The following is a 24,369-nucleotide window of genomic DNA, read 5'->3' on the forward strand; positions in this document are numbered from 1 at the left end:
GGCACGACTCAGTGATTCACAGCAGTGAGACCAGAAAGGAAAGGCCTGCCCTTGAGTCATATTCACATTTAAGGGAATGACAACATCTCTTAATTGTATTTGAGTTCATAACAGGCTCACTGGATGGGCAGCTGGTCGTGACAAAGATCAGTTTTAAAGAGGGGAGTTACTGTAAATACATCAAAATTAGCTCTATTACTGCTGTAGTTTAGCACAACAAACATGCAGTCATTCTTTTTGGGGGAAGCACAGAAATACTCTGCATTTATTCATGAAACACAGAACTATTGACCGACTTCAGGATGGAGAAACGCTTTATTCCTGATCTTGTTTTCGGGACTCATTCGGGGAATCCCTGCCTGAAAAAGGAAAAAAACAGACAGTTTCACAAGCCATCAGTCTGAGATATGATGGCAATAAAAGCTCATCAAACCCAGAGCTCAGATATTTTTATTACGAACCCTATTCCATAAAAGTTGGGACGTTGTGTAGAATATGAATAAAGAGAGAATACAGTGGTTTCCACATCTTATTTGACCTATATTCAATTAAAAACAGCACAGGCAAGGTATTTAAAGGTCAAACTGATAAACTTCACTGTTCTTTTAATATATACAAATTCTACCTTTGATGCCTAAAGCATGTTCCAAAAAAGTTGGGACAGAGAAAAGAAAAGACTGGGAAAGTTGCTGAATGCTCAAACAAGGCGCCCATAAGGGGGGGAAAAGGGGAGAGCTTTCCAAAAGGGGGGCTCATGGAAGTCAAGAAAATCATGGTCCATTGTAAAGTTAAGATGTGATAACCATATTTATTTTTTACCTTACTAACCACTTTTATCAAAGAAACAAAAATGAATTTATTTATTTAAGTTATAGTTCAAATATAGAATTTTTAAAGTCTAAACCCTTTTCTCAAAACAGAATCACTTTTTATTACAGCATCTACAGCATCTTTGATAAGTTTCAATCCGGGTTCCGTCATAAATACAGCACTGAAACAGCACTCCTAAAAGTCTCTAATGACATTTTAATTCGGGCTGACAATGGGGAATTTTCAATCCTGGTTCTGTTAGACCTATCAGCAGCCTTCGACACAATTGATCATGTAATTTTAATTGATCGTTTAGCAAAGTGTGTTGGCATCTCAGGTACAGCTCTTAAATCGTTCACCTCGTACCTGTCTGACAGATATTTCAATGTGTACATTAATAATTTTAAGTCTTCCCCAGCCCCCCTGCAATGTGGAGTGGCTCAAGGGTCAATTCTAGGTCCAATCCTGTTTTCCCTTTATATGTTACCTTTGGGTGACTTGCTCTAGTCCTCCAGTAACACCTCTTATCACTGTTACGCTGATGATACTCAGCTATATTTTTCATTTAAACCTAATCACCTCAACAACCTCTCTATCCTCCATAACTGCCTTTCTTCTGTTTCTAACTGGATGTCTCAGAATTTTCTCAGTCTCAACCCTGATAAAACTGAAATTCTTGTAATTGGCCCTGACCATTTTTATAAGGAGGTCAGTCAATACATGGGACCCCTGGCCTCCAATGTCAAGTCCTCTGCTAAAAATCTTGGTGTTGTATTTGACAACCACTTAAAGTTTGACTCTCAGATTATTAAAACAGTACAATCCTGCTTCTTTCATCTCAGAAACATTGCAAAAATCAAACACATATTAACAGCAAACCATATTGAAACTTTAATCCACACCCTGATTTTTTCCCGGTTAGATTACTGTAACTCTCTCTTCTCTGGTATCAGTCAGTCCTCCATTTCACGTCTTCAGTCAGTACAAAACGCAGCAGCTAGGTTATTAACACACACTAGTCGTCATGCCCATATCACTCCAGTTCTTGCATCTCTTCATTGGCTTCCAGTTACGTTTAGGATCAGTTTCAAAATTTTATTAATCACATACAAGGCCCTGCATGGACTAGCTCCTGCTTATATAAATGATCTAGTGAGTCCCTATTCCAACAGTCGCCACCTTCGATCGTCTGATCAGGGTCTTCTAACAGTCCCCCGTTCAAAATTTAAAACTAGAGGTGATCGTGCATTTGCTGTGGCAGCTCCTAAACTCTGGAACAGCCTTCCTGGTAACATTAAGTCTGCCGAATCTGTAGCCTCTTTTAAAAAGCTGCTAAAAACTCATTTTTATAGATTAGCTTTTTTATAATCTTAACCCCACTCTGTTTTGCTTTTGTGTGTATGTGCATGTGTTGCAATTGTGTCGTTTGTGTTACTTATTGGGGGTATGTTTGTTATGTTGTTTGCTTATCTGTTTGCCCCTTTTGGGTTTTGTGAAGCACTTTGTAACTGTGTGTTTTAAAAAGTGCTATATAAATAAAGTTATTATTATATAGTTATTATTATTAAGTGAGGTAATTAATGTGGATGGGCATATTGGACTAAACCATTTGGAAAACTAGAAAAGCACTCAGAGAGCACAGACCTCCGCCATTAGCCCTTTGTCTCAATTGTGAAGACCCTTTAAAAAATTCCTGGATTTGTCCCCATGTGCCCCCCACCACAGCATTCGCCAACTACTCCCTCCCCGGTGGGGTGGAAACACAGTGAGGCAGAGCACTGGCTTCGCTGTGGGTGGACTGTCATGGCAGAAGCATTGCCTGCCGGTGCCAACAGATGCACTGACAGTCTCACCTATGGTCTCACTGGACAACTGGAAGTCATTGCAGAGGGTGAATATTCCTCTATTCCTCCCAGCATTGTGAGTATTCTCACTACAATTCGCTGTCTTTCTGTTATGTTCCGACTCGTCTCTTCGACCAGGCATGTGTCTTTCAAACTCTATAAACTCCAAAACACTGAATAGAAACACGGCAACAAATGCTGCTGGGATTGAAGCTACTCATGTCCGCCATCTCTTGGTGTAAAGTGGTAACAGCAAAGACCTCCACCATTAGCCCTATCTCCCAATAGTACAGAATCCTTTAGAAATTCCTGGATCCAGACGGTGATCCGGATCAGTCCCAAAATCGGATCAGTTCTTCCTTATGCCATTCCTGACATTTCCTGAAAATGTCATCAAAATCCGTCTATAACTTTTTGAGTTATGTTGCTAACAAACAAACAAACTACCAAACCCACCCGATCACATATCCTCTTTGGCGGAGGTAATAAAGTCAGACTTTAAAGCTGAGCCGTCACGTGCACAAATGTCAGGGTTTCAGAAAATAAAGCAGAAAAAAATAATTTAACAGAAAAAAATACTGTTATAGTGGAAGATACAACAAAATAGGCAAAAATTGGGGAAAAAATGTTAAACTATGAAAAAGTGTCAAAATGGTCTATAAGTGGCAAAAATGGGTAAAATCTGGCAAAAACAATGTGGTAGACACGGGCAAAAAGTGAGTGAAAATCAGCCCAGGTTGGTTAAAAGTGGCTAAAATAGGTTTAGACAGGCAAAAAAGGTGGCAAGAGTTGTTAAAACTGGCAAAGGTGTTGAAACTGGCCAAAAAGTGGCAAAAAAAGGGTCAAATCTGGCAAAAGAGACTGGTGCAATGGGCAAAAAGTGGCATAAATGAATAAAACTCAGCAAAATGGGTTAAAAGTGGTAAAAACTGGCATAAAGGGTCAAAAATGGGTGTGAACTGGCAAAACAGTGGCAGAAAGTGGCACGAAGGGGGGAAAACAGTATACATGGACGCAAAAAGGCAAAAATAGGTTTAAAGTGGCAGAACGAAATGGCAAAAATGGATTGAAAATGGTTTGAAAAGGGGTCAAAAACTAGCATGAATAAATAATTCCAACATCAGCACCCATAATAGTTAAACACACTTGTCAGGTCCAAAATGAGGCTACTGTTAGCATCAATGCTACTGATTCAACACACATACATTGATATCATCCATAGCTCACAACTAGGAAGGGTCCATTCACTGGGTTTCTCAGGGGCCCAGCCAACTCTGCGGCAGCCCTGATGGTTGGGTGAGGTTCTTGTCTTTGTGACAGTCCATAGCATTGTCAAAGTTTCAGAGAATCCAAGGAAACCTTTGACACCTTAGGGGCAAAGTCAAAAACCTACATCGAATACACATGACCTGTGATCCCTCAGGTGGCACCGTATTAAAAACCAGCATCATTTTGTGGTGGATATTAGAAGATGGGCTTGGGAAACCATTGTCAGTTGACACAGTACATCTCTGCATTACAAATCTAAGGCTCTACAACAAGAAGCAATGACCATTTATTAAGAACATCCAGGAGCGCCACGGCTTCTCCGGGCCCCTGGCTCATCTGACATGGACTGACCTTACGTGGAAAAGTCTGCTGTGGTCCCAAGAGTCCACATGTCATATTGTTTTTGGAATGGCCACTGAGTCCTCCGGGCTAAAGAGGAAGAGGAACATCCCAACTGTTGTCAAAAAAACAACAAAAACTTTTTCAGCAAGACAATGCCAGGCCACATTCTGTAGAGTTCCAACAGCATGGCTTCACAGTAAAAGATTGAATTGTATGGTGCTTTTAAGCAAAAAACATGAATATAAAAACCCTGCACTGCTGAGAAACTTAAGCGGTAGATCAAGCAAGAATGGGAAATTATTCCACTTTCAGTACTTCAACAATGAGTGTCTTCAATCCCCAGACACGCACAGTGTCAGAAGAAAGGGTGATGTAACCCAGTGGTAAACATGCTCCTGTCCCAATCCTTTAAAACACTTTTTAGCCATGCTAGCAACACAAAATGTTTACGTTAGGTTGGTAAATTTACAACTGAAATGTCCTATATCTGCAAAAACGTCACTCAGAGTCACATAAGGACTTCAGAATCTTTTAAAGGAGGTTAATCTGACATTTTAGAATACTTAATATCAACAGTGTAGCAACTAGAAATATTTTTACTGGTCTTGTTTATATAAGCTCCTTTAATATCTCCTGCTTTTTTAAAGTAGCCAAGAGCTGCAGTGGTTTATGGGAGCTGACAGCTGTAAAGAACCAGAACTGTATCTAGTGTGCATTAATCTGGAACATCACTTATCATTTGTACCATTTAGACTCCATACTAATAACAGGTTTATGAGTCCAGGCAGTAAAGCAAATTAAACTGTATCCACACGATGCTGTAAAAGGTGTAATAAATCATGCAGTGGACTCTGGACCCATCGAAGAAGGATGGTAGCCTTTGTATTATATAGCAGGTAAGGGATTCTAAGTGAAGCTACACAGTTTGGGAGTGTTTTAGAGGACAATATTAGCAGTGGTTATTATTTTTGGCTGGTTGGTTAGAATATTTCCTCAGGATTCATGACATGTAGCAAGTGAGCTAACTGCTAACACTAAAAAACTGTAAAATGTATTGGCATTAATTTTGCTTTACTGATTTTAAGAATAAGTAATGGTCAAAATAATTTGGCTTTTGTTGACAAAACAGTTAGAAAAACCTCTTTAATGTCAAAATAAAAACAGATTTCCACTAAGTAATGTCAACTGAATTAAAATATGTAATGTTATGTAAGAGACTGCATAAATATTCACCCCCTTCAAGTCAGGATTTAATAGACACATTTAGCAATCACAGCACGGAGTCAAAGGGATAAGGTGTGAACAGCCCTTTCCAAGTCCAGCCACAAATCCTCTATTGCGTTGAGGTCTGGGCTTTGACTCAACCACTCCAGAACATTCAACTTGTTGTCTTTAAACCATCTCTGTGTATGCTTTGGGTCATTGTCTTGTTGGATTGCATTTTCTCCCAGGCTGTTGTTCTCTTGCAGACTGAATAAGATTATCCTCCAGGATTTTTCTGTAGTTTTCTACACTAATTTTACCCTCTACCTTTGTAAGCCTTCCAGAGTCGGCTGCTGAGAAGCATCCCCCACCATGATGCTGCCACCACTGTGCTTCACAGTGGGGATGGTGTGTTTGTGGTGATGTGCAGTGTCTTGCGTCTCGTCTGATGGCCAAAAAGTAACGTTTTGGTCTCATCAGACCAAAAACTTTCTTCCACTTGACCATGGAGTCTTTCACATGCCTTTTGGTGAACTCTAGTCCAGACTGAATCTGAGTTTTCTTCAACAGTGGCTTTCTCATTGCCACTCTCCCATAAACGCTTACCTCTAAAACCTGAACTCTATAGGATGTATTTACTAAACAGTAAACCACTTTTTTTGTTTCACTGATAAGTTTTATTTGCTGATGGAGACAAGCTGTTTAAGTGGCCTTGATGGGTGCAAACTACACACAAAGTATTCTGGGATCACATAAACAGCTTAGGCAAGTTTGAACTGCTTTTCCCCCTCATTATGTGAAATTATCCATGAAATGAAAATAGGGCTTTACTGTTTTTCTGTGGCTTATTATTGTAAATTCACCTTACACAGAGCAGTTTCTTGTTAAAAAGACATCACAGCTTAACATTTTTTTTTTTTTTTTTTTCACAAAAAACAGATTCAGATGGTTTAGCGGTTAGCTTGTGCCCCATGTAAACAAGTCCAACATGTGGCTCCTTTCCTACATGTTAATGCCCGCTTTGGCATCCCTATTTCTGACTCTATCCACTGTCATCCAGTTTAAATAAAGGCAGAAAAATAAACTTAAAAACAACTGCAGTGAGTGCCAGTTGTTTCCAGTTGGAAAGTGTTTGGTTCATCTTTCTCAGCCCATATTTTCTGACTTCCTTCAGATTTTCTGTCTAATAGCTGAAAAATATCATCTTAGCTAAGCTTGTAAATATCCAGTGGAGCCACATCATTACACATTAATACGAGGGGAGCTTGGGTGACAGAAAATGCAGTAAATAGCAGAGAATAAGCACGGTCCATAAAAACTTGCATAACGGCAGCTTCCAGCTGCAGATCATGCTTCCCCATGGGTCATGACGCTACAAAAACATGACATGGCGGCTTTGTTATGGCGGACACACCAGATAGATTTTTTCTTAAAAATTCTTGGAGTGTGATCGGAGGAATGTTCAATGTTTCTATCTTACCAAGTCATTCGAAATTAACAGATTTTTATTTAAACTTTTGTAGGTTTTTAATCGTTTTTTAATGAGACCTCCAATGAGCTCCGGGAGTCTTGTCTCAGCAGGGTTGGATGTTCCTTGCTGGGATTTGGTAGGACATGCCTCAGTCCAGAGAAAGCTGGAGCTGAAACCTGCACTTTATAATTGGAGCTGAGTCAGCAGGTGAATGATTACAACTTTGCCCTGTGGGATCATCACAATCATTATGATGTATTGCAGAAAGAAAAAACGGTTATTACTGAAGGAGTCTAACCTTGCCCTGGGCCCTGCTAATTAGACGGACTAATACCAAACACTGCACCCCTGACAGGCTGTCACTCTCGCAGCAAAGAGGTCTACATCCGGCATTGCATGTGGTAGAGTGATTCAGCGATAAGGACTGTGCGTGGGAGTGGGGGGACTGTCCTTCAACCTGGGTTCAAGCCCCCTTGACAGCGAACATCCATCCTGAAGCAAGTGCAGCGGCTGAATTCCCACCTGCTCCTAAGATGTTGAGCCAAATGAGAACTTTCCCCTTCAATCAATAGAATATCACATCATTTGCTCCTCCACTCTCAGCGCTAAATCATTTAAAATTAGCTTTGTCATGCACAATTTAGGGTTGCCATTCTCTGTCAAATGGCCCCCCGCGGATTTTCTGCGACACAGGTTTTAAAGGTTAAGACCTGTAAGGTTTTTTCTCCTCAGATTTGGTGAGTGTAAGAAAGCTAACACAGTTAATTACATGGGCTGCCAACAAACCCGCAGTGATTTCCCCTGGTAGTTGTAAAGGATCTCTATTACTATGAGGCATTTTCTCTGACCTCAGTCCAAGAGAGAGGCTCAGTGTACTGTAGCCTGTGAAGCAGTCATTAAATAAACCCCGCGTGGCATAATCCACTCAGCATCAGCTCATTCATGACCACAGAGAGAAATGAAGACTTGGTGTCTATGTGAGGGTTATTTTTATAAATCTGGTTATATTTAGAGCATCTCCACAGCAGTATCACTGCAGTCAAAGTCATTTTGGGTAGCAATTATGTAGGTTTCAGGAGTCTAAAGCAATTTAAAAGATCTACATAGTCGTTGATTTATAACAACAATCTTTGGGAGCACTTTATTTAGTGGGCCCTAATTACCTAGAATTTTATAGTAAAAGTGTAATAATATGTAATTTCTTAAGAATAAGGCGGTAACAACTTGGTAATATTAACCCTTAGAGCTCACGTGGCATGGATCCGTGCCGCAGGCACACCCCTTTGTAAATTGCTTGGAACTTTTGAACTGTTAAGTTGTAGGCACTAGCTTGTTTTTTTCCTGTGAAAGCTCTCTGTTGTGCCTTTCTAATCCTGTCTTTCATGCATTCGTAGCTCTTACAGAACATTTTCTAGTGAGGCTGGAACTTGGCTGACTATCCAGGGTCTCTGAGGACAGTGTTGTCGTATACAAAAAGAAGGGACACAGTTTATAAAAACGTTGATAACTTTTGAACCATAAGTCATAGACACTTACTCTTATTTTCCTCTGATCATTTTGTTGTTCGTTTGCTATCATCGATGTCTTCATAGCCCTAAAGGATGCCGTTGTAGCGAGCCTGGAACTTAGGTGACTTTTTGGGGTCTTTGAAGATTAAATCCACAGCATTACATGCAATCATAAGCATCTTTTTATTCATTTTTAATTCATTTTCAATCATGTACTCTTCAGTGGGCAGCACCATGTTTGTTGACATGCAATGCATTGTGGGAGGGGCAGTCAACAAAAAGCAAGCTGCTGTGTCTCTACTGCTTAAAGGAACAGCACAAATGAATCTAACTGCAAAAAAGCGCATGGACTTTTTTAGTATATATGTAGATATTTTAAAAAACGTTAGTCACACAATGTTTATTTTTTCACTGTTTTATCCCCAAGAGATGGAGAACAAGTCTTTGCAAAGAAAAGGCTTAGTCATTATTGTTTACTTTGTGTTATCAGTAAGAATCTGTGAGTTTCAAATTCTGACTTGTTTTTTTTCTTTTGTTTTTAGAGTCCTATAACTTTTTTAAAATTCAAGGGACATTACTGCAGTAGATATATTCTTAAAGCCCTGGTTGTCCTGCAAAAAAGGATGTATAGAGCTTGACTGTACACCACAGGATTGATGTTTTATAAACCTTTTAAGAAAAAAAGTCCAGACAAGACATGATGGTGAAAAAAATAGCTGTGAGTTCTAAGGGTTAAGGAAGTATTTACCCAGTAGTAATGAATTATCAAGTAATCCCTCCCAGCATTATGGCAATTTGGCAATTGGGTATTTAGAGAGGACAGGAGCTAGAGTCAGAAACAGGGACGAGAAAATGGGGAAAAGACGTGTGGGAAAGGAGCCACAGGCCAGAATTGAACCCGGGCGGGACTTAACTACTAGGCCACGCTCCCCACAAAGTAACTCCTTAGAGATAGGACAAAAGGGGGTCAGGGTTAAGGTAAAATAAAACCTAAGTACCAGATAACTGCCATAATATTGCAAGCAATTTCTTTATAATTAATACAACATGACTAGGTAATGATGTGCTACTGATGAAGTGCCAACTGTAAAGTTTGGAGGAGGAGTGATAATGGTATGGGGCTGTTTTGTAGGGTTTGGACTAAGGCCCCTTATCTCCAGTCAAGGTCAATCTTAATGCTTCAGCATACCAAAACATGTTTGGCAATGCTATGCTTCCAACTTTGTGGCAACAGTTCGGGAGAGGGCGCTTTTTCTGCTCCATGACTGTGCCCCAGAGCACAAAGAAGGACCACATAGACATGGTTTGATGAGACTGCTGTAGAAGAACTTGACCAGCCTGCACAGAACCCTGACCTCAACCCCATCAAGCACCTTTGGGATGAACTGGAATGGAGATTGTGAGCCAGGCCTTCTTGTCCAACATCAGTGTCTGATTTCATACAGAATGAATGGGCATGAACTCCCACCAAACACTCCAAAATCTTGTGGGAAGCCTTCCCAGATGAGTGGAGGCTGTTCTAACTTCAAAAGGCAGCCAACTCCATATTAAAGTACATGTTTTGGATACAATGTCATTGCAGTCCCTGTGGGGAATGGCCAGGTGGCCAGATACTTTTGTTCAGAAAGTGTGTGCTGTCCAACATCTATTAAGTTAACCCTTGAGTCAGCATGAATATTTCTGCAAAGTCTGAGAGAAAATCTAAGAGTTCTTGAAATCTCATTCTCAAAAAAAGCTGAACAGGTGAACGGACAACTAACAAGCTACTACAGTAACTTCCACATCTTTGTGTTTATTCTTAGTCAGATTGAGAGGTATTTTCAATTTCTTTAAATAGGAAGGAACTGAGAGAAAAGGGATTTTGTCTAGCCTTACAAAAGTAACCAATGAGGGTGAGGCCTGATAAAAGGTCAGCTAACGTTGGAGCATCACCTGTCCAAACTAAGAAATAAACTACACAAGATTCATATTCAAATGCAAGCTATATTCAATCTATCTCTAGAATTTGCTGCATGCATGGGCACGCTTTATCTTCATTGTGAAAGTAACTGGGCTAATGATGATGCTAAACAGGCAGCATCAATGAGGGTGTACCAATGCCATTCCTCAGTGAGAACAGGATATCCCATCTACTGCTATCGCCTCCCTGCTGCTGGGAGGGAATTTGAAAGGAGAATATCCCCCCCTGAAAACCTGACTCTATCAGCTCAGTTGGTCCATTCATTTTTAACTTAATCTCTTCAGTATGTGGAGCAATTTAGATCAGGCAGCCAGGCCTTGGCCCCTAATCCGCGGATCACTCCAGGCAAATGGCTTCTTACATCCAGGAATGACTCTCCCAGTCTCTCTATTGTCTCTCAGTTTATTTTTGCCTGTTCTTGTTTTTGTTGGACCTTGATCTTTGCTCTGGCCCCGAGCCAGGAAAAGACAACAAGAGAAGGCTGACCAGCAGAAAGATCAGCAGAAAGGTTGCAAAGTTAGACAGAAGAGCAAAGTAAGGCGGGCAGAATGGACGTATAGATGATGAACACTGACAGTGCTGCCTGTCGGACTTTTTTCTCTACAGTCAACTTTGTCCCAGACTTTTTTCCACAGCAGGCCCCTTCTAAAGATAAATGTCTCACCTTGCCTCATCTGCCGTCTTGCTATCTTTTGGGAGCTAGGCAGTTCGGCTCAGAGGTTCATGGGAAATACGCGCCAGGGACGTGGTGTTGGCGTGTCAACGATAACCCACGTGTCACTCCCAGATACCACGGGCGGCTCTCTGTAAACCCATGGCTTTGTCTTGTGTCAGTGTCGCCATCACAACTAAATGCCTGTGACTGCACAGCTCATCGCCAAAAAGAGGTGTCATCCAAAGATGTATCACCCTGCTCATGTACCCGTCTGTTTGCTAGTCCACTAGAGGTGTCACAGTGGAGTGACTCGTGCTCCAGGAAGGGTGTGTGCTCTTTGAGGCCGCCCATGTGAGAAAAGAGTTTCATCCCATTTGAGAGAGGCCTTTTGTTAAAGTGAGGTCATTTCGCTTCACATCGACTTTTCTTTATTTAGGTATGACCATTGCAAGTTGAACCTGTTTGCTTGAGGGCCCGAGTGCTGAAATTGGCTGTTTGGTCCTTCTTGTGAGTTCCAATCAGCCTCAGAGCAAACAGCATACCAAAAATGGCAGTTTTATTTGAACACAGAGACCCAGACTCAGGAAAACTACTGGTTTCAATTTCATCGTGTCTTTGTTTGATTGAGACAAAATGAAACAAAACCTTTTGGGGGAAAATTCCACATTTGAAGTGTGGCCTAAGGAAACAAAGTTGTCAGAACCTTGAGGTCTTTGGAATGTAATAACTCAAAAACTATTGGAGGGATCGTCTTGAAATTTCGCACAGACATTCATGGTGCCAAGGCAATGAAAATGTCTAACTTTGCCGATCCCTTGACTTTTGATGCCTCTACACCAGTGATAGCAGTGGCTGGAGGCATTATCCGTACAGGCCAGTCCTGAGAATGCGGCATCTCAAGAATGCTTTGACAGATTTCCTTTGAACTTTGCAGAAATATTCACCATGAGTGATGAGATTTTAAAGGCCAAAGGTCAAAGGTTAAGGTCCTAGGGCCTCATGTTCATCCCTTGCTTGCGAACTCAACGTCTCTCAAATGTTCTGAGCGCAGAGCTTTAACGGATTGGAATCGATAGCCGATCTTGACGTCAAATGTCTGGATGAATCAGTCCGTGGAGTCCTGGATCAGGAAAGACGCAACAGTTCAGTTATAAATCTGCGAACTGAGGCTCTGCTGCTTGTTATCGTAACTTGTCCTGCGTGCTCTGGCTCAGCGTCTTCAATCTCACGAGACTCCCGTCTGTAAGCTGACAAGACAAACTTTCTGGAAGGAGTGCTCCTGTTACATCCAACATAAAACACAGCATTTCATCAAAAGATTATACCAACAGTCAAACCTGTTTATACTGTTGCTGTGGCATGGCTTTAAAACAGACCCTTTCATGCTGAAAAACCCTCCAATGTGGCTGAAGTAAAATAATTCTGCAAAGAAGAGTGGGCCAAAAATCCTTCCCAGCAATTTCACAGACTCATTGACAGTTATCACAAATGCTTGCTTGTAGCTATTGCTGCCAAGGGGGGAACGACCGGTTCTCGAGTTTAGGGGGCAGGGACTTTTTTACACAGGGCCGGGTAGCTTTGGATGTTTTTTTCCCTTTAAATAAAATCATTAACCTCATAAGATGCTGCATGTACATTAAAGAACAATGTATTTTTGCTTTTCTACAACTAAGTCATCGTTTCTGCTGTAAATTTCTTTTAGATAATTGTCAAAAATGTCCACCAAATATTAGGTAATTTGCTTGGAATTAAATTTTCATGAAATTTCCACAAATATTTTAGTGAATAGGTTTGGATATTTTAGGGGATTTTCTTGGAAATTTTCAGGTTTTTTCATGAAAATGTTGGGGACATGTTTCTAAGTTTTTTTTTTTCCATTAGAAGCTTTTAGGGAAAAATCTGTTTTTATTTCATGTATTCATTTAATTATTTTGCCATTTTTATGGGATTTTAGGAAACTTGTTTTGACTTTATTTGAAAATTTTGACTTTTTTTATAGAAACCTAGGAAATGTTTTTGTAATTTTGTGGAATTCTGTTTGAATTTCTTAAGGGAATTTGCTTTGAAAGTTTTAGGTACTGTTCTGTAAATCTAGGAGATGTATTTATTCATCATTATGAATTTAGGGGGAACCCTTTCAAATTTTCAAGAATAGTCGTGGAAATTTCAGGAAATTTGTTTGGGGAATTTTCAGTTAATTGCATGCAATTTGGGGGGATGCATTTGTAAATTTTGGGGAATATATTAAGAAGTTTGAGGAGGAATTTGCTTGAAAATGTTCAGAAATTTGCATGTAATTTGGGGGGAAATTTTCATTGTAATGTTTAGGCTATACAAAAAAAGTTTTGAGGTGCTTATAAAGCCATTCTTTAAGAACATGGTCAATTTCTTTGAAATTTTAGACTTTTTGTGTGGATTTTGGAAAATAAATTTCAAAGAAATCAAAAACTTTTCAGGCATCATTTTGGTCAAAACTAGTTTCAGTTCAAAGACGAGACTTAGGTTTAAACTTATCAGGTCCCACTTATCTCAACTTAGTGGGAGACACTAAAAATGCATTCCAGACAAAAGCTCAGGTTTCAGAAGGTTTTAAAAACTAGCATTTGTATAAACATGGGTTATCTTTGTCTAATATTATTCACAGCACGGTAGCTAGGTGTTAAAAGGAGCTCTGTGGGATTAAGCACAAACAGACCCGGATATTAAACGTTTCTTTCAGTCAGAACTCTGTGGTTATCACAGCATCCACAAACGTGTTCTCAGACCAGCTCCTTGTGCCAGTTCCCACCACTAAACCCCTGAGCCACCATTCAGATTCTCCATTTGGCATCCTAACCCTGTGATTGTGAAATCTGTCTCGTTTGAAATCACGGCTCTGACTTCCCCTCTCACCAGCTCATCATGTGTTTACACCTGCACTCATCCTCCTCTTCTATGCCTGATTAAAAAAAACTGTTATTGCCTTTACAGATGGTGGCGATTTGCATCTATTCATGAGAGCAGCTGGATGTTTCACAGCTACAGAATCACAAACGAGTCACATGAATCATCTTCTGGCAACAATAGTGAGTTGGCGTTTGAAGCTAAGGGCTGATTGTTGAGCAAAGTCTTATAAAAAGCTTCCTCACTTGGCAGCAGAATTACTCTGGGCAACATTATCATTTAAATATAGCCTACTTTTGACAAAACTACATGAATACTCATAAGCCAGTACACTATATGCAAAGTTCACACCACTGTAGTCACTGATGTGATTTTTTTCCCACCTTGAAAAGTAATAATATTCTTAATGAGGATCATAGTAGAGTGCATACTACACACACACAGGCCAGCGTCATGATGAATTATGAGGAGTGTTGACAGAGCACACAGGGACTGAGGTATTTTTAGATTTTGTTTACCTATTGAATTACTCTCCATCCCTGTAATCCCTTGTACTTCCCTTATGATCTGAGGCCACAACAGTAGCGGCTCCAAATCAAGCTCTGCCATATTTAGGGCTCAGCTTATGTTTTCAAATAGACTGTGCAATGAAAATGGTTCCGGATGTTCCTGTCATTATGTAACGTTATTTTCCATGTTCAACAAGAAACATTTGTTCTTAAGAAACGACGATTCGTACAACATCGTGAAATCTTCCTGTAAGAAATGGGACGACACTTTAAAACCCTCACATGTCGTTGGGTCATTGTCAGTTATGTAAAAAATGCTACAACATTACCGGACAGCACTCTAGGCCCTTGGTTCCCAACCTGGGGTCCGGGACCCCCCAGGGGGGGCGCCAGAGATCTTAGGGGGGGTGCGAGGCTTTGTCTGCTCTGAGGCTGCCAAAAATAGGTTTGCAAATATTGACTAAAACCATGATAAAGCAGTTGTAAAGTAGTTCATACAAAGTTCTTTTGTTAAGAAAAGTATGCATGGACCTTTTTTAGGGTTTTATCAGTGGAACAATTAAAATCTATGTTGATTTTTGGCAGCAATGTGTCACTTTTTCTTCTCTCTTGGGTCCTAGGGGGGCTCTGCTTTTCTGAGGAGCGTGTAGGGGGGGCTCCAAGGAAAAATGGTTGGGAAACACTGCTCTAGGCCCTTTGTTTACAAATGCTTGTTCAAAATACAAGGATTATAATGACAATGTGCTACAGGCTCATAATCCTGCTACATTTGTGATCCAGACTTAAGGTATGGGTTAAGGTAAGGGTTTACTGAGACTGAGCCAAAGTATCCAAAATGGTAAAAATTAGAAAAAGAACATTGTGTTTCTGGTTTAAAAGAACATTTTTACACTTGTAGATATAAACTCACTAGCCACATTATTAGGTATGCCCAAATTATTATGCAAATGGTATTTTTCTCAGATTTTCCTAAATATTTGATGCAAATGACGGTCAGTATAATTTTCAAGTCATCAATCGTTTCAGCATGAGTCAATGTTTTTGTTTTAAACCTCCCAATGATAAATATTTTCTTCTTTCTAAAATAAAAAAACCTCAAAATGCACTGTTCCAAATTATCATGCACAACAGAGTTTCAAAACATTTCATAAGCTGTAAGGGACTGAAAATGGTCATTTGTTGATTTTGCAGCTTTAGGAGGTCATATTTAAGTTTTTACTTTTACTTTTTACTTGTTTTTTTACTTTTTACCACCAACCATCCACTACTCCATCCATCTGGACCATCCAGGGTTTCATGGCACTCATCAGTAAACAAGACTGTTTGAAAATTAGTCTCCATGTATTTCTGGGCCAGTTCAGTTCAGTATGATGATCATGCTTACATTTTTGTGAAATATCTAATGTTTCCATACCTTGTTGAAGGCATTTCATTTTCTTTCCCATTTTGCTTGAAACCTGTGGCCTGCTTAATAATGTGGAATGTCTTTCCTTAGTGTTTTTCCTTTAACTGGGCTCACCTGGCAAACTAATTATCGTAGGTGATAAATAATAATTTCAGCCAGGTTTAATGGGCATAAATCTAAGTGTCATCAGCGTAGCAATGAAAGACTATGCTGTGTATGTGCAGGATTTCCTGGACTAGCATGTATACAGAGAATTAGAGGGAGCCCAGAATAAAGCCCTGGTGTACCACAAAGAAAGGTGAAAGCAAGGAATAACAATTTGCCTGAACTCAACAAATACCACATACCTAGCTTAGTATTCCCCACTCAGGACCTAGCTGGCTGTCCAGTCAGGTATTCCTTTATGTATCTGTGCAAACCCAGGTGCGTGACAAGCACACCAACCACATCCTGTATCCAAGTTCTATGTTACCATTCCTCCCCTGCCTGTATGTTTGTAAGAGCACAGTATGTTTGTCTATGTCCACTGGGATTTGAATGCTCTGTTCAGTAGACGTATGTGCGTACCCACAGTGTACGCGTGTTTGTCAGTACATGAAGGCTTGATGGTTCCAAATGACCTAACTATTAAGAGGTTAGTCTTCTGGAGTGAGTGGCTTTCTATGTGATGGCTCTTCATTAATGTTAACTTGTCAAAACCTCTGGCAGCTCACTAAAGCCATCTCTTTACCTCTCCTCAGGTCTCTCTCTGTCTTGCAGGCTCTCACTCTCTGCCAGCCTGAGCTGGTCTGGGGGTTCAGGAGCCAGGGTTGCCGTGGCAACTTGTCCTATCCCTATCACTGCATGGATCATCCCCTGATTCTGTTCCCTCCTACTATTGCACACACAAGACATGCACACCTTCACCTTTTCCTCTTTGATGTGCCATTTCTTGTAAAAGAGCACGTTTGATTTTTAATCTCTCTTTCTTTTAGCTCTTTTCATCTCCTTCCCTTCATCGGTCTCTAAATTTTTCCCTGAATCAGTCAGGATGGGGAAATGACATCCTGTGTAGCAGCCAGAGTGAGATTAAATAATCTATTTTTCAATGGTTTGTGTGAGTGGAGCTATACGGTCAGCCAGCCTCAGTAGGATTTCCAAGCATGCCTCCTCCACTGGAACAACATTAGTCTGAAGTTGGTAGCTTGTAAGGATTGTATTCTCATGGAGAGAACTGAGGATCTCAATTGATCAATTTCTATTCGTATAGCTCTAATTCATAACCGAAGTTATCTTAAGACACTTTACAAAGGGGGCAGGTCTAGACCATACTCTCTCCTGTGGCCTATCTTACTGCTATAATTGGTGGTGTCTCTATCTCTGTCTCACTGTTATAAATTAATAATTCTAAAATCTTGAAATGTTGTGCTCCTAATGTCAAAATCAAAGACTTTTAAAAATTGAAAATGTAGAATATATTCTTGTTAATTTCTCACTTTTAAACTCTGGAATTCTGAGTATGTTTTCTAGTAAATATACAACTTAATAATCTCAAAAATATCCACTTTTTCCTCAAAAAAATCAAAACTTATTTGCTCAAAAATTCCCTGATTCACTTTATTTTAAAAACCCTTTCGGTTGGCCCTAATATGCAATCAAACATGTTTCTCATCATGATTTTTGGAAAAATTTGTATGTCTAATTTTAACATCTGATGTTGTCAAAATTAGATGTACATATATATTTCTTACAATCATGATTAGAAATATAATTCACAACAGCGTGTTAGGGCACTCTGAAAGTTAAGAAAATAAAGAGGTGCTGATAATTTTTCAAAAAAGAAAATTAAATTCTTGAGAAAAACTCAAAGTTTAAGATGAAGTTGTGCTCAAAATTTTGGAGTTAAGAGCTGTAAATTATGAGAAAAACTCAAAATTTCAGAGTAGAGAAATTGTTTACATTTTAACATCATAAGCCAAAAATTTCACATATTTTGGTCTTAAATTCATGACTTATTAAATTTATATATTTTTTTCTTATAAATGACCAGATCCTCTTTATTTTCTATTTTAAGGTGGACCTAATACATCATTCTAATAATGAATACTTTATACACATCTATGTAGGGACGTTTGTAAAGGCCTATTTGCCAATGAAAACAATCAAAAGTGAAGTAGGTGTGGGCGCAGGTGGCCAAGTGGTTAAGGCGCGCGCATCCCCATGTACGCGGATGGCCCGGGTTCGAATCCGGCCTGAGGCCCTTCACTGCATGTCTCTCCCCCGCTCTCATCCCTGTTTCCGACTCTATCCACTATCCTCCTCTATCAAATAAAGGCACAAAAATGCCCAAAATAAACCTTTAAAAAAAAAAAAAAAAAGGGAAGTAGGTGGTTAGGAACCACTGATGTAGAGCACTGGGAATCTTGATTCCCAAGGAGAAGGAGTCCTCTAATTTGAATCAGTTTTGATCCATATCACTCTTAAGTGCCAACAGAGGGCACCACAGTAATATGCAAAGTGTGGGTGATTATGTGGCAGAACTGAGAAAGCTGGCGCAGGACTGTAACTTTGGTGATTCGCTGACGATGATGTTGAGAGCTCATTTGATCTGTGCCAAAAATAAAGACAGGAGGCTGCTGTCGGAGGACGGGCTAACTGTTGAAAAAGTGCTAAATTCTGCATAAGCAATGGAGGTGGCAAACAGAGACACTGGGAATTTTCATGGCATGAAAGAACCTGGTAAATGGAACAGAGCAGCCGGGTCAGTGAACAAGGTCAGCGACACATGACCAAAGCCCAAACAATATGGACATTAGAAAATGCTACAGATGCGTTGGAGAAAACCACCTGGCCAAGACTATGAAAATGTGGAAAAGTGGGACTACCATGATGGGGTACATAGTAAGAGCCTGCAGAAACAATACAGGTCAACAAAAAGAAATCTACAGAGTTTAACAAACAAATAAACAATCACGCACTCGAACCTTGCACACTGAGTCTGTTGTGTTTTATTTGTATTCATTTTTTTTTTTTGCAAAATTCTTAGAATGTGGCATTATTGTTTCATACTGGGAGCCTATAGCTCTGTCACTCCTCTAAAGTCACACTGGATCCATCCAACCTGACAGACAGCTTACCACTCATGTGTCATAATGCTGTGAGTACAAACTTCTGCCTTTTTGTAATATACTATAGATGATATCCACATAATACACGGACAATTCATGGTGTGTAAAGTAAAGTAAAGTAAAAGGAAAAAATGACACATTTGAAGTAGACACAGGCTGTGGATACATTATAATGTCAAGGAGGGAATTTTATAGTAGTACTGAAAGGATCAGGAACCAGTCTTGTTATAATACCAGCGCTCATCATCAAGAGTACAGCACTAGCAGTGTATTTCACCCCGTTACAGTGGCGAGAAAAACCTTCCCTTTAATGGGCAGGAATCTTCATCGGAACCAGACTCATGCTGACAGCCATGCTGCGGTTGGAAAGGGCTATCTGCAGCTGTCCACGCTGCAGGACGGCTTTAGAGCTGATGACTGTGCTCTAGGTCTCAGGTAAGCAGCTAAATACTGCATCTGAGCAACACATAGATGCACCAACAGAACCTCCTGGACATGCATTATACACACACCAGGATAATAAGAGCTTTAACATCTACCCAAAGAAGGTAGAAACACAATATAGGATCGTTTAATCTCAGTGGATGCAGTAAAAAGTAACATTAGACAGCCAAGTCTGGTGAAACGCAAAGGGTAAAACAAGGGGCTGTAGCTGATATTACAAACCTACCGACTCTAACTTAAATAATTAGCAAGTTCCTCCTTCTGATCTTCTTTGTACAAGACAAGATACTGTCAACAGTAACTAAATCTACTCTTCTCTTATTTGCGAGACGGATGATTGTTCTAGGCCGTAAGCCCTTTAGATGAAATAGCGTTTAAGTCTAAACAGTCAAGTTGGCCCCTCTGGGCGGAGCATGGTCATGCTAGGATGCTCTTATTTGGCAGGTTTAGCATGTCAAGATCTGCAGGCTCAGTGGCATCACTGCATTTCTAACTAATAGTTGTAAGATTTCACTCAAAGTCCAAAATGGCAACACCATTCTGGTGCAAGTAAAAGCCTTAGAATCACCAGTGTTAGCGTACCACCTCTAGGAACCATGAATGTCTGTATGACACTTTTGTGGTCTTTTTATTAGACACTCCCTGAATTGCAGTTTTTGCCCTTCTGCACTGACTTCATTTTTCTTAGAACCACAGGTTGCTGCTTGGTTTGCACTCTTGTCTTTGTCCTTGAGTCACTGAAGGGTTAATCCACTGGGGACCATAAAAAAGTCAAAGGCAATTTTTTGCAGTCTAGACCAAATCTAGGGGCGAAATCAGTGACATAGCCATCTTTTAAGAGGCACACCATAGAAGCCATGCTTGTTCTATTGTTATTCATATTTGCTACTCAGCCTCTAAAAGTGTGGTCATCTCTGCCTCACCTTGAGTGTAGTCAGCAATGCCAAGTTTCAAAAAAGCAGCTCCCGACTGATCAAAGAATTGCAAGAAGTTGCCAAGTACGGGTACTAATTTGCACATGAATAAATTTGCAGCAGCGCCCAGTTCCAGAGGATAGACTGTTCCACACTGTGTATGAAAAGCACTTTGATCACTGCAACTCTTTAGATTAGGCCCAACAGTACTGTGAGAGAGTATACGTGTGCTGGCTTCAGCTGCATCAATTTACCACCACCTGCTTAGGGAGTCTACACTTCGCTCCCCACAGTCCAAATAAAACGGCTAAATTTGTGCTTGGTTGTTCCTGACAAATCAAATCACCTGGGGTTCTTGGAAAAAAAAAAAAAAAAACCTCTAAATCTAGCAACATTTCCCTGGCTTTGAAAAATGTTTGAATAACCCAGAGGCTTATCTGTCAGTGCACGCTGCTGCACACACACTCACTCATCATCGACCCTGCCTAATATCTTGACAGGACAATCCATTTAAAAGATGTCATACAAGGTGAAGTTGCCCGCTGATCAATCTCCTCCATTGATTTATGGCTAATGACATTGAGAGATGACGGCAAAAAGCTCCTACATTTAGCTTATTGACAGGTCGTATTGAGTGACGGACAGCCCACTGAGAATCATTTTTAGGATCGTAAAGCTACCCATCAGCTAATTGACAGTATAAAGGGCTTAATATAGAAGGAAGCTTTAATCGATGAGGATATTTATAGGATTACTGCTGGATATCTCTTTCCAATGTTACAGTGACAGAGAGGGTGAGAAGGTTGGCATAGTGAACAAGGAGATGGTCCTTTACCCAGGTGAAGGCTGTGCAATCTATCCCAATTCAATCATTAAAATATGAACAAAAGCAACAATTCTAGGGTTTTTCTGGCTTAAGCTTTCTCAAAAATGTTGAAAATCTTCATAGAATATCACATTAGTGTCACCGATATATATGTCTTATGGATAAGGCTGCCCCCCAAAAAATCAAATCATGCAAAAAGCAGGCTGGACCAAGCACTGTCTTCCATTCAGTCCTCTTAGAAAGTGCCTCTTTGGAACGTCTAAAAACTATAACACACTTGGTGTTTATTTCAGGAGCATTGGAATTTATTATAGTTGCAGTGTTGTTCACACACCAAGTTACATTAAAAAAGATACTCAAATGAAGCTCTGTTTATTTTCTGTGTGCACTTGCACATTTGTGCTATCTTTTCCAGTCTCCTGCTCTGTTGTTTAAAACAGTGGTTCTCAACCTTTTCAACCCACGATCCCCAAAATAAAGGTGCAAGAGACCGGGGACCCCCACTGTACCTGAACACAGCCATGTACAATTTGGAATAGTCATGTGCAGACAAGGCTGTACATAAAGGGGGACAAATGGGGGAGCTTTCTGGTGCCCGGCCAGACTGGGGGCCCATGGAGGTCAGAAAAACTGTAGTCCATGGTAAAGCTAGGATGTGAAAACCGTATTTTATATTTAACCTGAAAAAACAACCACACTTATCAAAGAAACAATATTCTTTTAATCATTCGTGTAGTAAATAGCCTTCTTAAAAATGCAAATCCCCTTTGTTAAAAAAAATAAAATGATTTAAAAATCGCTACAATGCGGTAATAATAGCAAAAAATGGCGGAAAAGGTGGTGAAATTGGATTTTAAAAGCAGCAAAAATGGTTAAAAAGTGGCAAAAATTAGATAAAAATGGCAAATAAGGGCAAAAAGTGGTTAACGTGGCAAAAATGGGCATAAATAGCAGTAAAAAGGTGTTAGAAATGTGGCTGAAATGGATTAAAATTGGCAAAAATGGGTTAACTGAGAAGGAAAAAAATAGGCAGATACCAAGAAATTGGTTAAACTGGCAATAATGGTCATATCAAAGGGTGAAATGGGGTTAAAAATGGAAAAATTGACTGTAAAAAGTGGTTAAAAGGGGTTAATAGTAGCAATAATAGGTCAACAGAGGTAACATTAAGCTTTAGTGGCAAGAATTGGTTTGGAAGTGGCAAAAACAGACCGAAAAAAATTGGTGGAAATAGTTTAAAATTTACAAAAATAGGTGTTAAATGGTAAAAATGTGTTACAATTGGTGGGAAAAAATTATGAAAAGGGGTATAAAATTGTGATAAAATTGGTGGAAAGTGGCAACAATGTGATTTTAAGAATTTCTGGGGTTTTTTAGGGCATCTGGAGACCCCCTCTCAGTGTCCCCAAGGTTGACAACCACTGGTTTAAACAACAGTGATACAAACTATTTTCAGACATGGTCTGATAAGGCAAAGTAATGTTTGTGCATTTGGAATCAGGTAAAGTAGGCTGCACGTAGTCATAGTTACCTGATTGATCACAATGGTTTTGTTTTGTTACGTTTGTTTAAAAGAGACTGGACTGATGGATCATACCTGCAGTGTTAATTTTGACAGCGATTTTTAATTTTATTCTCAGTCTGTCTTTAGATTAAATGCCTTTTAGTCTTAGTCACATTTTAGTCATTGCTACCCTTTATACTTTTAGTCGATGAAAACTCAAATTCCTCTGTCTAGTTTTAGTCCATTAAAAGTCTTTTAGTCTTTACTTTTCATTCAAGGATTTATTCTCTTGGCTAAGGCGGGCCACACATTAGATAACTTCTAAATCTTAAATTATTTTTAAAACCACCGACATCAGGACAATTTCAAACAATTTTTCATCTTTAATCCTGTGCACGCACACACTAGATGACTCAGCCAGACTGTCAGACGTGTTTGATATTTACGATTTGGAGTCTGGGAGGCTACGACATGATTTGGAGCAGTAAAACAATCGAGCTGACACCACACATGAGGATTATTCAGGCAAACAGTCGTTTGCAATGAGGCTCCGCTTGGGGATACGCCCCAATGATTGTTGTGGGAGGCAATTTTCACCTCAAATCGGGCTTAAAATCCTGTATTGTGTTGCCAACCTTAATCTGGTACCAGATAATGGTAGTGCTCTATGTACCCTGCTTTCTACAGTTGAGGCAGAATAGCTACAGATGAGTTGTATTATGACAGATTTACCCACAGTGGAGAAATATCATGGATTTAGAATGTCTGATGGAAACTAAATTCCATTGTAGTCTCGTTTTAGTCATCTTGACAAAACAAAACTGACTTTTGGTCAGTTTTAGTCATCAAAGACCTACTTTTGGCTTAGTCTAACCTTTCTCATGGAATAAATTGTGTTGACGAACAATTTCAGACCTCAGAAATTCCAAGATGCCAGTTGGACAATTACTCCTGAGGCTGGAATTCCAACCTTGAGACTGGGAGGAACTTCCTTTCCCCAAGAACCAACTCAAAGTACCTGGGGTGTGATGTCATTCCCAGCTCCAACACGGTAAATGGACAGCAGTGTGGTCCAGCATGTTCGTGTTAATATCTTTAGACTCCAGGGACAGTGACAGACATCAAAAATGCCCAGGCATCTGCAACACATGGCCCCTATGTTTTTAAAAAACCACCACAAACACAACTGTTAATATAAAAAGTTTGGGCAAAAACCCTTTAAAGAAACATCTACACCGAATAATCACTACAGTCCCTGACGTAGCCTCGCAACAACAGGTCCTAAGTTAGAGTACCAGGAGATAAACATGATAAGCTCCAGTATAGAGCAACATTCAGCCCAAGCACGAGTTTGAGTGTTTGTAATTTTACTCAGGAAAGTGAATAACACAACAGTCTAGTAGCATGTTAGCACTGCTAGCTGAGGCAGCACTGTTGCTGGCTACAATGGCGGCTGAATTATGGAGAAGCATGTTTGAAAATAAATACTGATTCATCATCTTTTTGCTTAGCCCTACTGTGTAAACACAAGATTTCATTTCTGTCCACACTTGACCTTTTCACCCCCTCTACCCCGAGGGAATCACGCATTCAAAATGCCTTTAGCTAATCAATAGCCTTTTTCGAATCAAAACATTAATGAGAAAATAATTTGAATTTGCTTTTTTTCAGGGCTCAAAAAGCCTATGGTTGGGTCACCTAGCAAGCATTTGCCC

At 39.9% G+C, this 24,369-nt stretch overlaps 1 protein-coding gene across 8 annotated transcripts in view; it reads right to left on the bottom strand.

The window, feature by feature from the left end:
* Positions 1–24,369, bottom strand: part of kcnh7 (potassium channel, voltage gated eag related subfamily H, member 7) — a 245,580-nt gene that overhangs the window by 131,200 nt on the left and 90,011 nt on the right. The window contains exon 11 of one of the 8 annotated variants that reach the window (XM_041781703.1): positions 4,275–4,377. The exons of the other annotated variants lie outside the window; for them this stretch is intronic. The gene's annotated coding sequence lies outside the window, so the exon portion shown is untranslated. The remainder of the gene's footprint in view (positions 1–4,274; positions 4,378–24,369) is intronic. 8 annotated transcript variants of the gene reach the window in all.

Source organism: Cheilinus undulatus, linkage group 24 (assembly GCF_018320785.1).
Source record: "Cheilinus undulatus linkage group 24, ASM1832078v1, whole genome shotgun sequence".
Classification (NCBI taxonomy): domain Eukaryota; kingdom Metazoa; phylum Chordata; class Actinopteri; order Labriformes; family Labridae; genus Cheilinus; species Cheilinus undulatus.